Below are 15888 nucleotides of genomic sequence, written 5' to 3'. Positions count from 1 at the left end.
TAGAGATACTAAAGAAGAAGCTCGATATCTAGGAGAACGTCCAAATCAAGAAGCTCTAGATTGAGGCGAGCTTTGCAAAGACAAAATCAAACAAGGTGAAGCTCACAATCATCGCTAAGGAAGTGGAGATCATGACCATCGACTTGAACAAGGTGTTCCCAAGGAGAAGGCTTTGGTTTGAGAAGAGGAAAAAATATTTGCTCGAGCAAGATGGGTGAACTATGGCTGAGAGCACCATGATTTTTGTTGGCCAAGATGCATGAACTATGTCCTTTTGTGTGCCAGCAAGTGTGCCGACATGAATAGTGACATTTTCATTTTGTAGGCCTGCATGTATGTGAGCCACCGGAACATACGACGGACTCCGGCATGAACCATGGTTGTTGGCCCAAAATTTAGATGCTTGCATAAAATTCTAGTGCGCAAATGAAATGCATCGGATGGTTGGGTGCACCGGCCATATTTCGTCAAATGTGGTTGGACGGCCCCCCATTTGGCCGATGTAAACAAAAAACTCGGACAAGACCAACGTATGCTTGTGGTCGTGCGTTGGAGTTAACTCCAAATGTCAACCCGTTTCATCCGTCCACGTTCGTTTGGGTAGGCACAAATAAAACAACAACCCAACTTAACGGGTGCTCGTTTTCATATCCATTTGGACACATTTCTGTTTTAAATTTGGGTTGGTTTTGCATTTGCGCGGACATGCAACACACGCCTGCGGTGTTCTCCCCATGTCCTTCCCTGGCCCACCCATCTGTGGAACATAGGTCATACTCTCCCACGACCATCACCCCCTCATGACCATTGACGTTGCCACCTAATTGATGGCCTCTGCACCACCACCCCACCCCCACCGCCATATCCACCCAGGGTGCCACCATCGTCCCATCCATCGGCGCCCATGAAAGAGCATGGTGCCCCCATATGTGGTTTTGGTAATTGATGACCTTCTCTATGGACTAATGGTTGCCTTGAGTTATATTCAAAAGATTTGTCCATAGAATTTTTTTTTAAGTCCATTTATTGGTTTCAAGGAGTTTATGTGATGACTAAGGTGGTATTCAAGGATTTATCCAAAGATTGGTCATGTGTGAGTTGAGCTTATTGCAAGCATGTCTTGAATAAGAAGATTGTGTGAACATTCATGTTTACCTTCAAGATATCATCTTTATGAATAGAATATAAGAGACAATGTTGATCAAAAAATAAGTACAAAGATTGCATTCAAGTTGATCAACACACAAAGCATAGAAGATGTACCGTGTGGGATCAAGTAATCTCACGGTATGGTAAGCATTGTCCATTGCGCTTTGTGTACTAACTCATGATCTATTTGTGTGGTAGTTCTATAAGGGGTTAGGTATTTTTCCATGGGCTTGCATAAAGAGGAAGATTTCATATAACCCATGGATGATGACATGAAGTGGTGATCGTCATCAAGGTTGTGTTATGCAAGTTCAAGTGGAGCATCACGAAGAGATCATGCTTGAAGCTTGTCGTCCATTATGGTGATAATGGACATGTCAAGATGTGCTCACAAGAGACTCACCCATACTGGAGTATGGAGGAGCAATCTACTAGTCTTCATCAAGCTGGTGCAATCAAGAAAGGTGGTACAACTTGAGGAGGACAAGATCGTCGTCATCTACCTGAAGTGGATTATGCGCAATGCAAAGGTTTATGCTTGATAGGTTTTCTATTTTATAGATCTCATGATGTTTGTTGGGAGACCAGGTTATAGGATCGATTGTCGAACTATCATCGGGGGCTCTCAATTGAGTAGCTTGATCGTATCTTCCGTAGAGAGCTCAAACCATTGCATCCTTCCACCATCTTTTTTGGTTCTTGTTTGGTGTTTCTCTATGCGGGGTTTAGAGCTTATGGTCATCTTCATGACAAGCTCTAGTTCATAAAAAATCAGAGTTCATATGCATATTCTTTGATGTTTTCAATGTTGGAGTTTTTGTCGGTTCTTCATTCATAGAGGTTTCACATGTCTATATCATTGGCATTTTTCCACTGCCACTTCTTATTATAACCAGTCGTTGTTGGATAGTACTTGTTGTTGTCTATTGGAAGAGCTTGAGTTTGCTTTTTTGGAGTGTGTATTGGAGCTTTCTTCTGTCTTGCTTGGGCAGTAGTACTGCTCTAAGTGGTAGTAGAGCGGTAGTACTACTCCCCCGAGCGGTAGTACCGCTTGAGAGTTACTTTCGCTTCCTTCTACCACAACCACTTCCGCTTATTTTATGCTTCTATTGCTAATTTGCTCGAGTGGTAGTACAACGGTAGTACTGCTCTAAGCGATAGTACTGCTCCCCCAAGCGGTAGTACTGCTCAAGCGGTAGTACTGCTCCCCCAAGCGGTAGTACTGCTCTCGCAGAACTACCGTTCATGTTGTTATGTCTTGTTGGGCTGTTTTAACCGTGCTAAGCGATAGTACCTCTTGTGCACGACTTGTGGGCATAACGGTTGGATTCGGGGGGCGCTTACTTAAGGGGGGATTCTTCCCCAATGGTCCTTAAGCTTTGAGCTCGTGTTCTTCCCCCATTGTTGCCCTTCTTAGAGCTTTCTAACTATCAATCCCTCCAATAATTCTTGCTCCTTTTTGAGTAAAAGGAGACGGGAGATCTAGATCCACATTTTCACCAATCACTTTCTCCTCTGTGTGAGGGGAACCCTTGGATCTAGATCTTGAAGTTCGTTGTGAGTTACATGTTCTTCCTCTCATATTCCTCTATAGCTTTTGTTGTTGTAGTGGGATTTGGGAGTGAGGAACTTGAACACTTCATGTGTTCTTGCCATTGAATTAGTTGCATCGGTTTGAGTCCTCCATGATGATACGTGGAAGCGAAAAGTTGAGAAGCTTATTACTCTTGGGTGTTTGGGCACCCTAGATCTTGTGCCTCTTGGGTGCTTTGGCGCCCTAGACGGTTGGTGGTGTCTCGGAGCTCATTTAATTGTGGTGTAAAGCTCAGAGCAAGTGTTAGGGTCTCCAATTAGGTTGTGGATATTGCCCCGAGAAATTTGTATGGGTTCATGTGACCGTCCCCAAGGATTATCAAAGTGTATGGCTTCGGTAACCGCCCCCAAGGGTCGCCATTTGTACGAGTTCGGTGACCGTCCTTAAGGATCCCTTAATTGAATAACGACATCTTGTATTGTGCGAGGGTGTAAGGAGTTTACGGTGGCTCTACTGGCTTCTTGGGGAGCATTGTGCCTCCACATCGCTCCAAATGGGGATTAGCATCCGCAAGGGTGTGAACTTCGGGATACATCATCGTCTGTGCCTGCCTAAGTTATCTCTTACATGAGCCCTTTACTTATGCACTTTAGTTTGTGATAGCCATATTGTTTCAATATATATATATATATATATATAACTTGGTTGTTTATCTTGTTTACCATAAGTTGTTGGTCCACATAGGTGAGCCTAGCTGTTTTAGGTTTTGTGCTTGATACAATAAATGCTAGATTTATTCCACATTTGTTCAAGCCTAAACCATAATTATTTTAAAGCACCTATTCAGCCCCCCCCCCCCTCTAGGCAACATCCACGTCCTTTCAGCCCACTTTTGTCGCTCTTGTGGCCGCTTCTTCCCGCCGAGGAGAAGGACATGACCTGCTTACCCGAGTGTTGTCGGCATCCCCCGCTACCTCCAAGGTCCCTGTCAGAGAATGCGGGTTCAACAAATCTCTCGCCTTTGTCTTTGTGGACTCCGTCCACCGACCGTGACTCGCCGCCGCCTCACCCCCCATCGCTGCATGTAAGGTGTTTTGCTGTTTGCCTCACTCGACCGAGACATGTCCACGCACGCCTCTGCGTCCAGTGAGGTACGGTTTCATCACTTGATGAGATTTTTTATGAGAACTTCATATGTTCACCGTCATCCAAAGAATCGTCTAACGATGAGAATGATGACGTGATAGCTACTTTGGTAGTCAATGAGCACATTGTAGTGCAACGGTCAAAGTTTAAGGGATTGATCTGGGGCCATGCTCTGGATTGAATCGTAACGGAGAAAGTAGTCATTGCCTACTCTACAACTATTATATTTAGCTCAATGACCCACTATTCCCTCTAAAGTTATTCTAGTGACCCTTCCAGATGGCAAGACATGTGTTAATCCGTATTCAGGAGGAGGTGGTAGAGTATGATGATTACTTCAAATGTAAGATTGTTGCCATTGGAAAGGTTGGTTTCTCCTCTTATCATAAATGTATTGCAGCTATGCGTATTCTTTGCGCACGGAATTCCTAGTGATCTTGCGGATGAGTATGTCCGCATGAGTGAGTCCAGATGTCTTGCGTCATTGTACAGGTTTTGCAAAGTTGTGGTTATGGTCTTTGGCCTGCAGTACTTGAAAGAACCAAATGTTGCGGATACAACATGATTGTTAGCGATCAATGAATCGGAGAGGCTTTCTGGGAATACTTGTAAGCATATATTATATGCACGAGAAGTGGAAGAATTGTCCATTTGATTGGAGGGGAAATATAAGAGAGATGTAAAGCTCACATGGTCATCTTGAAGCTATGGCATCACAAGATCTTTGGATTTGGCATTGTTTTTCGACATGGCAGGTTCTCACAATGACATCAATGTGCTTCAGGTGTTTGCGAGGCGATCGAAAGGCAAGTACCCAAAGGTAAACTTTCAAATTAACGACCACCAATACAATAACGATACTCTTGGAAATATGCCCTAGAGGCAATAATAAAATGGTTATTATCATATTTCCTTGTTCATGATAATCGTCTATTGTTCATGCTATAATTGTATTAACAGGAAACAGTAATACATGTGTGAATAAATAGATCACAATGTGTCCCTAGCAAGCCTCTAGTTGGCTAGCTCGTTGATCAATAGATGATCATGGTTTCCTGATCATGGGCATTAGATGTCATTGATAACGGGATCACATCATTGGGAGAATGATGTGATGGACAAGACCCAATCCTAAGCATAGCACTAGATCGTATTGTTCGTATGCTAAAGCTTTTCTAATGTCAAGTGTCTTTTCCTTCGACCGTGAGATTGTGCAACTCCCGGATACCGTAGGAGTGCTTTGGGTGTATCAAACGTCACAACATAATTGGGTGACTATAAAGGTGCACTACGGGTACCTCTGAAAGTGTCTGTTGGGTTGGTACGAATCGAGATCGGGATTTGTCACTCCGCGTGACGGAGAGGTATCTCTGGGCCCACTCGGTAGAACATCATCATGATCTCAATGTGACTAAGGATTTAGTCACACGATGACGTGCTACGGAACGAGTAAAGAGACTTACCGGTAACGAGATTGAACAAGGTATAGGTATAGCGACGATCGAATCTCGGGCAAGTGCTATACCGACAAACAAAGGGAATTGTATACGGGATTGATTGAATCCTTGACATCGTGGTTCATCCGATGAGATCATCGTGGAGCAAGTGGGAGACACCATGGGTATCCAGACCCCGCTGATGGTTATTGGCTGGAGAGGTGTCCCGGTCATGTCTTCCTGTCTCCCGAATGCGTAGGGTGTACACACTTAAGGTTCGATGACGCTAGGGTTATAGGGAATTGTTATACGAGGTTACCGAAAGTTGTTCGGAGTCCTGGATGAGATCCCGTACGTCACGAGGAGCTCCGGAATGGTTCGGAGGTAAAGATTGATATATAGGATGGATGGTTTTGGACACCGGAAATGTTTCGGGCGTCACCGGTAATGTACCGGGACCACCGAGACCACCGGAAATGGTCCCGAGGGTCCACCGGGAGGGGCCACCAGCCCCAAGAGGTAGCATGGGCCAAAAGAGGGAGGGAAACCAGCCCGAAGTGGGCTGGTGCACCTCCCACAAGGAGGCCCAAGGCGCAGGAGGTGGAGAGGGGGGGAAACCCTAGGCGCTGGTGGGCCTAAGGCCCGCCTAGGGGTGCGCCACCACCTCCCCCTGCCCAGGCCGCCGCACCTGCCATCTGGGGGGGCTGCCGCACCACCTAGGGTGGGAACCCTAGGGGTGGCACCCCCTACCCTCCTCCTATATATAGTGGGGGTTTTGGGGCTGTTTTACACACACTTTTTCATCTCCCTCGGCACAGCCCTGCCCCCCTTCTTCCTCCTCTCCCACGGTGCTTGGCGAAGCCCTGCCGGGAGACCTCGTCTCTCCATCGACACCACGTCGTCGTGGTGCCGGAGATCTTCCCCAACCTCTCCCTCCTCCTTGCTGGATCAAGGTGCGGGAGACGTCACCGGGCTGCACGTGTGTTGAACGCGGAGGTGCCGTGGTTCGGCACTAGATCGGAATCACACCGCGATCTGAATCGCCGCGAGTACGACTCCATCAACCGCGTTCTAGCAATGCTTCCGCTTAGCGATCTTCAAAGGTATGAAGATGCACTCACCCCTCTCTCGTTGCTGGTCTCTCCATAGGAAGATCTGAATATGGCGTAGGAAAAAATTTGAATTTATGTTACGTTACCCAACAGTGGCATCCGAGCCAGGTTTTCTATGCGTAGATTCTATGCACGAGTAGAACACAAAAGGTTGTGGGCGATGATTTGTCAATTGCTTGCCGCTACTAGTCTTATTCTTCTCCGGCGGTATTGTGGGATGAAGCGGCACGGACGAACATTACACGTACGCTTACGTGAGACTGGTTCCACCGACAGACATGCACACCGTGCATAAAGGTGGCTAGCGGGTGTCTGTCTCTCCTACTCTAGTCGGATTGGATTTGATGAAAAGGGTCCTTATGAAGGGTAAATAGCTTTGGCATATCATCGTTGTAGCTGTCACGTAGGTAAGAAAGCGTTCTTTCTAGAAACCCAAATCAGCCACGTAAAACTTGCAACAACAATTAGAGGACGTCTAACTTGTTTTTGCAGGGTTTGACATGTGATGTGATATGGACAAAGTTGTGATGTTGCATGTATGATGTATGAGATGATCATGTTATAGTAATAGGTTTCACGACTTGCATGTTGATGAGTATGACAACCGGCAGGAGCCATAGGAGTTGTCTTAATTTATTGTATGAGATGCAATGCCATGTGCTTACTACTTTTACTTCATTGCTAACGGTTAGCTATAGTAGTAGTGATAGTAGTAGTTGGCGTGACGACTTCACGGAGACACGATGATGGAGATCATGGTGTCACGCCGGTGACAATGATGATCATGCGATGCCTGAAGATGGAGATCGAAAGAGCAAAGATGATAATGGCCATATCATGTAACTATATGATTGCATTGTGATGTTTATCATGTTTTCATCTTATTGCTTAGAACGACGATAGCATAATAAGATGATCCCTATTAAAATTTCGAGAACGTATTCCCCTAAGTGTGCACCGTTGCGAAGGATCATTGTCTCGAAGCACCACGTGATGATCGGGTGTGATAGATTCTAACGTTCGCATACAACGGGTGTAAGCCAAATTTACACACGCGAAACACCTAGGTTGACTCGACGAGCTTAGCATGTACAAACATGACCTCGAATACAAGAGACCGAAAGGTCGAACATGAGTCGTATGGTTGAATACGATCAGCATGAAGTTGCTCACCATGGTGACTAGTCCGTCTCACGTGATGATCGGACACGGGTTAGTCAACATGGATCATGTATCACTTAGATGACTAGAGGGATGTCGATTTAAGTGGGAGTTCATACTTAATTTGATTAAATGAACTTAATTGTCATGAACTTAGTCTAAAAGTTGTCTTTATAAATATTGTAGATGGCCAACCTCAACCTCAATTTCAACGCATTCCTAGAGAAAAACAAGCTGAAAGATGATGGTAGCAACTATGCGGACTGGGTTCGCAACTTGAAGCTCATCCTTGAAGCAACTAAAAAGGCTTATGTCCTTGATGCGCCGCTAGGTGACCCTCCCGCTCCCGCAGCAGCCCAGGACATTCTGAACGTCTGGCAAACGCGGAGTGATGACTACTCTCTAGTTAGGTGTGGCATGTTATACAGTTTGGAAACGGGGCTCCAAAGGCGTTTTGAGCAACACGGTGCATATGAGATGTTCCAAGAGCTTAAGGTAGTTTTTCAATCTCATGCCCGTGTTGAGAGATATGAAGTCTCCGACAAGTTCTTTAGCTGTAAGATGGAGGAGAACGGTTGTGTCAGTGAGCACATACTCAAAATGTCTGGGTTACACGGTCGTCTGACTTCACTTGGAGTCGAACTTCCGGATGATGCTATAATTGACAGAATCCTCCAGTCTCTCCCACCAAGCTACAAAGGTTTTGTGCTGGACTACAACATGCAAGGGATGGAGAAGACCATTTCCGAGTTGTACTCGATGCTCAAGTCTGGAGAAGTAGAAATCAAGAAAGAGCATCAAGTGTTGATGGTCAACAAGACCACTAGTTTCAAGAAGGGCAAGGGTAAGAAGAACTTCAAGAAAGACGGCAAAGTCGTTGCCGCGCCCGGTAAGCCAGATGCCGGGAAGAAGAAAAAGAATGGACCCAAGCCTGAGACTGAGTGCTTCTATTGCAAGGGAAAAGGTCACTGGAAGCGGAACTGCCCCAAATACTTAGCGGACAAGAAGGCCGGCAACGTTAAAGGTATATGTGATATACATGTTATTGATGTGTACCTTACGAGCGCTCGTAGTAGCTCCTGGGTATTTGATACCAGTGTTGTTGCTCACATTTGCAACTCAAAGCAGTAACTGCGGAAAAAGCGGAGACTGGCCAAGGACGAGGTGACGATGCGCGTCGAGAATGGCTCCAAGGTCGATGTGATCGCTGTCGGCACGCTACCTCTACATCTACCGTCGGGATTAGTTTTAAACCTTAATAATTGTTATTTAGTACCAGCTTTGAGCAAGAATATTGTATCAGGGTCTTTCTTAATGCGATACGGCTACTCATTTAAGTCAGAGAATAATGGTTGTTCTATTTATATGAGTGATATGTTTTATGGTCATGCTCCGCTGGTGAATGGTTTATTCTTGATGAATCTCGATCGTGATGTTACACATATTCATAGTGTGAGTACCAAAAGATGTAAAGTTGATAATGATAGTCCCACATACTTGTGGCACTGCCGCCTTGGTCATATCGGTGTTAAGCGCATAAAGAAGCTCCATACTGATGGACTATTAGAGTCTCTTGACTTTGAATCATTTGACACATGCGAACCGTGCCTCATGGGCAAGATGACTAAGACTCCATTCTCAGGAATAATGGAGAGAGCAACCGACTTATTGGAAATAATACATACTGATGTGTGTGGTCCAATGAACGTTGAAGCTTGCGGTGGCTATCGTTATGTTCTCACTCTCACCGATGATTTGAGTAGGTATGGGTATATCTACTTGATGAAGCACAAATCTGAGACGTTTGAAAAGTTCAAGGAATTTCAGAGTGAGGTCGAGAATCAACGTGATAGAAAAATTAAGTATCTACGATCTGATCGTGGAGGAGAATATTTGAGTCACGAGTTTGGCACACACCTAAGGAAGTGTGGAATCGTTTCACAACTGACGCCGCCTGGCACACCGCAACGCAACGGAGTGTCTGAATGTCATAATCGCACTTTATTAGATATGGTACGGTCTATGATGTCTCTTACCGACTTACCGATATCATTTTGGGGATACGCATTAGAAACTGCAGCATTCACTTTAAATAGGGCACCGTCTAAATCCATTGAGACGACACCGTATGAACTATGTTTTGGCAAGAAACCTAAGTTGTCGTTTCTTAAAGTTTGGGGCTGTGATGCTTATGTGAAGAAACTTCAACCAGAAAAGCTCGAACCCAAAGCGGAGAAATGTGTATTCATAGGATACCCTAAGGAAACTATTGGGTATACCTTCTATCTTAGATCCGAAGGTAAAACCTTTGTTGCTAAGAACGGATCCTTTCTAGAGAAAGAGTTTCTCTCGAAAGAAGTAAGTGGGAGGAAGGTAGAACTTGATGAGGTAATTACACCCCCTCTCGAACAGGAAAGTAGCGCAGCGCGGGAAATTGTTCCTATGGCGCCTGCACCAACTGAAGAGGAAGTTAATGATAATGATCATGAAGCTTCCGATCAAGTTACTACTGAACCACGAAGGTCCACAAGGGCACGTTCCGCACCAGAGTGGTACGGCTACCCTGTGATGGAAATCATGTTGTTAGACAACGGTGAACCTTCGAACTATGAAGAAGCGATGGCGGGCCCGGATTCCAACAAATGGCTTGAAGCTATGAAATCCGAGATAGGATCCATGTATGAGAACAAAGTATGGACTTTGGTGGACTTGCCTGATGACCGGCGAGCCATAGAAAATAAATGGATCTTCAAGAAGAAGACTGATGCAAACGGTAATGTAACCGTTTATAAAGCTCGACTTGTCGCAAAGGGTTTTCGACAAATTCAAGAAATTGACTACGAAGAGACTTTCTCTCCCGTAGCGAAGCTGAAATCAGTCCGAATCATGTTAGCAATTACCGCCTTTTATGATTATGAAATTTGGCAAATGGACGTCAAAACAGCGTTCCTTAACGGGAACCTTAAGGAAGAGTTGTATATGATGCAACCAGAAGGTTTTGTCAACCCTAAGGGTGCTAACAAAGTGTGCAAGCTCCAGCGCTCCATCTATGGGCTGGTGCAAGCATCTCGGAGTTGGAACATTCGCTTTAATGAGGTGATTAAAGCGTTTGGGTTCATACAGGTTTACGGAGAAGCCTGTCTGTACAAGAAAGTGAGTGGGAGCTCTGTAGCTTTCCTCATACTGTATGTGGATGACATATTATTGATGGGGAATAATATAGAGATGTTGGAGAGCATAAAGGCCTATTTGAACAAGAGTTTTTCAATGAAGGACCTTGGAGAAGTTGCATACATATTAGGCATCAAGATCTATAGAGATAGATCGAGGCGCTTCATAGGTCTTTCGCAAAGTACATACCTTGACAAGATATTGAAGGAGTTCAATATGGAAAACTCAAAGAAAGGGTTCTTGCCAGTTTTGCAAGGTATGAGATTGAGTAAGACTCAGTCACCGACCACGGCAGCAGATAGAGAGAAGATGAGTATTGTCCCCTACGCTTCAGCCGTAGGCTCTCTAATGTATGCCATGCTGTGTACCAGACCTGATATATACCTTGCCATAAGTTTGGTAGGGAGGTACCAAAGTGATCCCGGTATGGAACACTGGACAGCGGTCAAGAATATCCTTAAGTACCTGAAGAGGACTAAGGAGATGTTTCTCGTTTATGGAGGTGACGAAGAGCTCCTCGTAAAGGGTTACGTCAACGCTAGCTTCGACACAGATCCGGATGACTCTAAGTCACAGACCGGATACGTATATGTTTTGAATGGTGGGGCAGTGAGCTGGTGCAGCAGCAAGCAAGAAGTCGTGGCAGCATCTACATGTGAAGCGGAGTACATAGCTGCTTCAGAAGCGGCTCATGAAGGAATTTCGATGAAGGAGCTCATCACCTACCTTGGAGTGGTTCCAAGCGCGTCGGGTCCAATGACGCTCTTCTGTGATAACACTTGGGCCATTGCCATAGCCAAGGAGCCCAGGTTTCACCGGAAGACAAAGCACATCAAACGCCGCTACAACTCCATCCAGGACCATGTCCAGAGTGGAGTAATAGAGATTTGTAAAGTACATACGGATCTGAATGTCGCAGACCCGTTGACTAAACCTCTTCCTCGAGAAAAACATGATCAACACCATAATGCTATGGGTGTTCGATACATCAAAATGTAACTAGATTATTGACTCTAGTGCAAGTGGGAGACTGTTGGAAATATGCCCTAGAGGCAATAATAAAATGGTTATTATCATATTTCCTTGTTCATGATAATCGCCTATTGTTCATGCTATAATTGTATTAACAGGAAACAGTAATACATGTGTGAATAAATAGATCACAATGTGTCCCTAGCAAGCCTCTAGTTGGCTAGCTCGTTGATCAATAGATGATCATGGTTTCCTGATCATGGGCATTAGATGTCATTGATAACGGGATCACATCATTGGGAGAATGATGTGATGGACAAGACCCAATCCTAAGCATAGCACTAGATCGTATTGTTCGTATGCTAAAGCTTTTCTAATGTCAAGTGTCTTTTCCTTCGACCGTGAGATTATGCAACTCCCGGATACCGTAGGAGTGCTTTGGGTGTATCAAACGTCACAACATAATTGGGTGACTATAAAGGTGCACTACGGGTACCTCTGAAAGTGTCTGTTGGGTGTAGAACATCATCATGATCTCAATGTGACTAAGGATTTAGTCACACGATGACGTGCTACGGAACGAGTAAAGAGACTTACCGGTAACGAGATTGAACAAGGTATAGGTATAGCGACGATCGAATCTCGGGCAAGTTCTATACCGACAGACAAAGGGAATTGTATACGAGATTGATTGAATCCTTGACATCGTGGTTCATCCGATGAGATCATCGTGGAGCAAGTGGGAGACACCATGGGTATCCAGACCCCGCTGATGGTTATTTGCTGGAGAGGTGTCCCGGTCATGTCTGCCTGTCTCCCGAATGCGTAGGGTCTACACACTTAAGGTTCGATGACGCTAGGGTTATAGGGAATTGTTATACGAGGTTACCGAAAGTTGTTCGGAGTCCCGGATGAGATCCCGTATGTCACGAGGAGCTCCGGAATGGTCCGGGGGTAAAGATTGATATATAGGATGGATGGTTTTGGACACCGGAAATGTTTCGGGCGTCACCGGTAATGTACCGGGACCACCGGGACCACCGGAAATGGTCCCGAGGGTCCACCGGGAGGGGCCACCAGCCCCAAGAGGTAGCATGGGACAAAAGAGGGAGGGCAACCAACCCAAAGTGGGCTGGTGCGCCTCCCACAAGGAGGCCCAAGGCGCAGGAGGTGGAGAGGGGGGGAAACCCTAGGCGCTGGTTGGCCTAAGGCCCACCTAGGGGTGCGCCACCCCCTTCCCCTGCCCTGGCCGCCGCACCTCCCATCTGGGGGTGTTGGCGCACCACCTAGGGTGGGAACCCTAGGGGTGGCACCCCCCTCCCCTCCTCCTATATATAGTGGGGGTTTTGGGGCTGTTTTACACACAGTTTTCCATCTCCCTCGGCGCAGCCCTGCCCCCCTTCTTCCTCCTCTCCCACGGTGCTTGGCGAAGCCCTGCCAGGAGACCTCGTCTCTCCATCGACACCACGTCGTCGTGCTGCCGGAGATCTTCCCCAACCTCTCCCTCCTCCTTGCTGGATCAAGGTGCGGGAGACGTCACCGGGCTGCACATGTGTTGAACGCGGAGGTGGCGTGGTTCGGCACTAGATCGGAATCACACCACAATCTGAATCGCCGCGAGTACAACTCCATCAACCGCGTTCTAGCAACGCTTCCGCTTAGCGATCTTCAAAGGTATGAAGATGCACTCACCCCTCTCTCGTTGCTGGTCTCTCCATAGGAAGATCTGAATATGGCGTAGGAATTTTTTTGAATTTATGCTACGTTACCCAACAGATACTACCTAGATGATGGTATATATCATCGGTGGTCTATGATTGTCAAGACAATCTTCGAGCCCATACAAGAAAAGAGGACTAGGTTTGCCAAAGAAAAAGAGAGTGCTAGGTAGGATGTGGAGCGTGCTTTTGGTGTGCTCCAATCTTGATGGGCTATTGTTCGACACCCTGCTAAACCATGGAGCCTTGAGAAGACATGGGAGGTGATGGCATGTTGTGTGATCATGCACAACATGATCATAGAGGATGGGTGTGATGACATCATCTTTGACCAAGGGTGGGATTTCCAGGGTGAAACGTCGAGCGTGAGTATGAAGCAGCAATGTTTTGCACATCTCATCCAATTTCATCAAGAAATGTGTGAATGGAAACTCATATTGAACTTGAGAATGATTTTGTTGAGCATATGTGGACTCACGTAGGCAACCAATAGATGTACCTTTTAATGTATTTGGTAAAAAAAATCATTTGGTTGTAAACTATGAGTTTTTTACTTATTGTTATGTAAAACAATGTGACTTATTTATTCAATATTGTGTAATGTTTTTATTTGTTTATTTGATATATATGCATAGAATGTCCAAATTAATAAAAAATGGGAAAACAAAACTCGGCGTGGCGGACCAAATGGGGGCGAACGTCGCCCTTATAGACGACCCAAACAAACATAAAGCGGATCAAATTCGCGTGTGTGTGCGTCGGCACCCTCTTGGTCAAGTGAAGGTCTCCTCGACGCAATCTTCGTTCGTTTGGATGTCTATCTTTATTTTTGGCGTGTATAGTATGAACCTCTTAGTCAGGCGTGCAGTGAAGGGGCACACGGCACCGAGCTCATGCAAGATACAATATGACATGAGCTCACGCGTGTTTTCGGAAAAGCGGTGGGGGAATTGGGTCACCTCCTACCGAATCAGTTGCCCTATTTAGCTCTCTTTGGCTCACCACCGAAACCACAACCATCATTTCCCTGCCTAATCCCCCTTCCCCCTCGAGCACTTCGTCTCGGGCGACTTCATCACTAACGAGAAGGTAAGCAATGCATCTTCTTGAGTCAGCGATAGGCTGCGGTGACGAACGTTCTACATCCTCTTATCTGAGTTGTCCTGCTCCACCACCCAGCTTCACCAATGGTTGTAAGTTTGATCACTCCCTCCTCCCTGCTCATTCGAGATTAGATATGTGAGCATGTGGTAATATAGTAGAATGTAGATCTATGAGTATGTGATGTTGTGGTGGATCAAATTGTAGTGGTAATAGATCACTAGCATGCTAGATTTGGCTTGTAGGCTTTGATAATGTTCGTGTTGTTTTCCATGTCGGCTTCAATGACACTATGGTAGATGTGGTACTAGTTTGACGCTTAGAGCATGTGCAGTATGCTAGTATGCAAGTATGGTTGATATGATGTGTTAGTGTGTTGAACTTAATGGTTTGTTTTGAGGTTGAAGATTAGTCCATACGCGGTGGTTAAACTTCATGATTGGGGCTACATGTGTAGTATGTTTTGTCTTTCCTTTTGTTCATGTGTAGTGTGTTGAATTAGTCCTAACGACAGTGATTGTAGAATTTGAGCATCTGAGATTTTAGTAAGACCATTGTCTTGTCCGGCAACCATTTCATGATGTCCTATGTTGAGGACTCCTAACCTTGTCTATATGCCTCCAAATTCAGATGTGTTCGAGGGCCCTATTAGGCAGCTATCATTTGTGTGACGATGCCTATTGATGTTGCACATCAAGCATCCATAAGGTTGGGAAGGTAAACATGTTTGGAAAAGAAAGCTCAATGAAATGACATCCTTACATGTCCACCTTCGTGTTTAACAAGATGTGCGAGATCATATCCACTATGGTGAGGACCCACAAGGGTCTCAAAAGGTGCACCTGAACTCTGATAAAGAAGGTCTTCAACCAAGTGGTAACCTCAACCCAAGTCTACAACCACCTCAGAAAGTGGAGAGCCAGATGAATCCAAACGTCCAGGTTCAAAGATCTTAGCGATGCACAATGAGATCGTGACACCTTCACGATTCTATTGGCGACACAGCGACACTAAGGCCACACCACAGTTAGGGCATATACAATGGTTGATAAGACAATCTTATTTTAAGCCATGCATGTAATTTAGAGATGACAATAAAAGCATGTCTATAATGGGTTATCTCTTAGCCTTATCTTTAATAACTAGCTATTTCTTAAAACATGATGAGACATATTGTGTTAAGAGATCGTCTCTTAAATAAGAGAAGACAAGTCTTTTCTTATGATTTCTCTCTCTGTCACCTCAACCATCAACTTTTATCCTACATGACACTTCTAAGATATCATCATTGTACTTGCCCTTAGCTAACATACCATTACGACTTGTTTAGCTTACTAACATGTAAATCACAACTAATAATAATGTGTTTCTTTCTTAGCACCACCCTA

The sequence above is a fragment of the Hordeum vulgare genome, chromosome 5H (genome assembly GCF_904849725.1).
Source record: "Hordeum vulgare subsp. vulgare chromosome 5H, MorexV3_pseudomolecules_assembly, whole genome shotgun sequence".
NCBI classification, from domain to species: Eukaryota; Viridiplantae; Streptophyta; class Magnoliopsida; order Poales; family Poaceae; genus Hordeum; species Hordeum vulgare.
The sequence above is the reverse complement of the archived record's forward strand: the minus strand, read 5'-3'. Positions refer to the sequence as shown.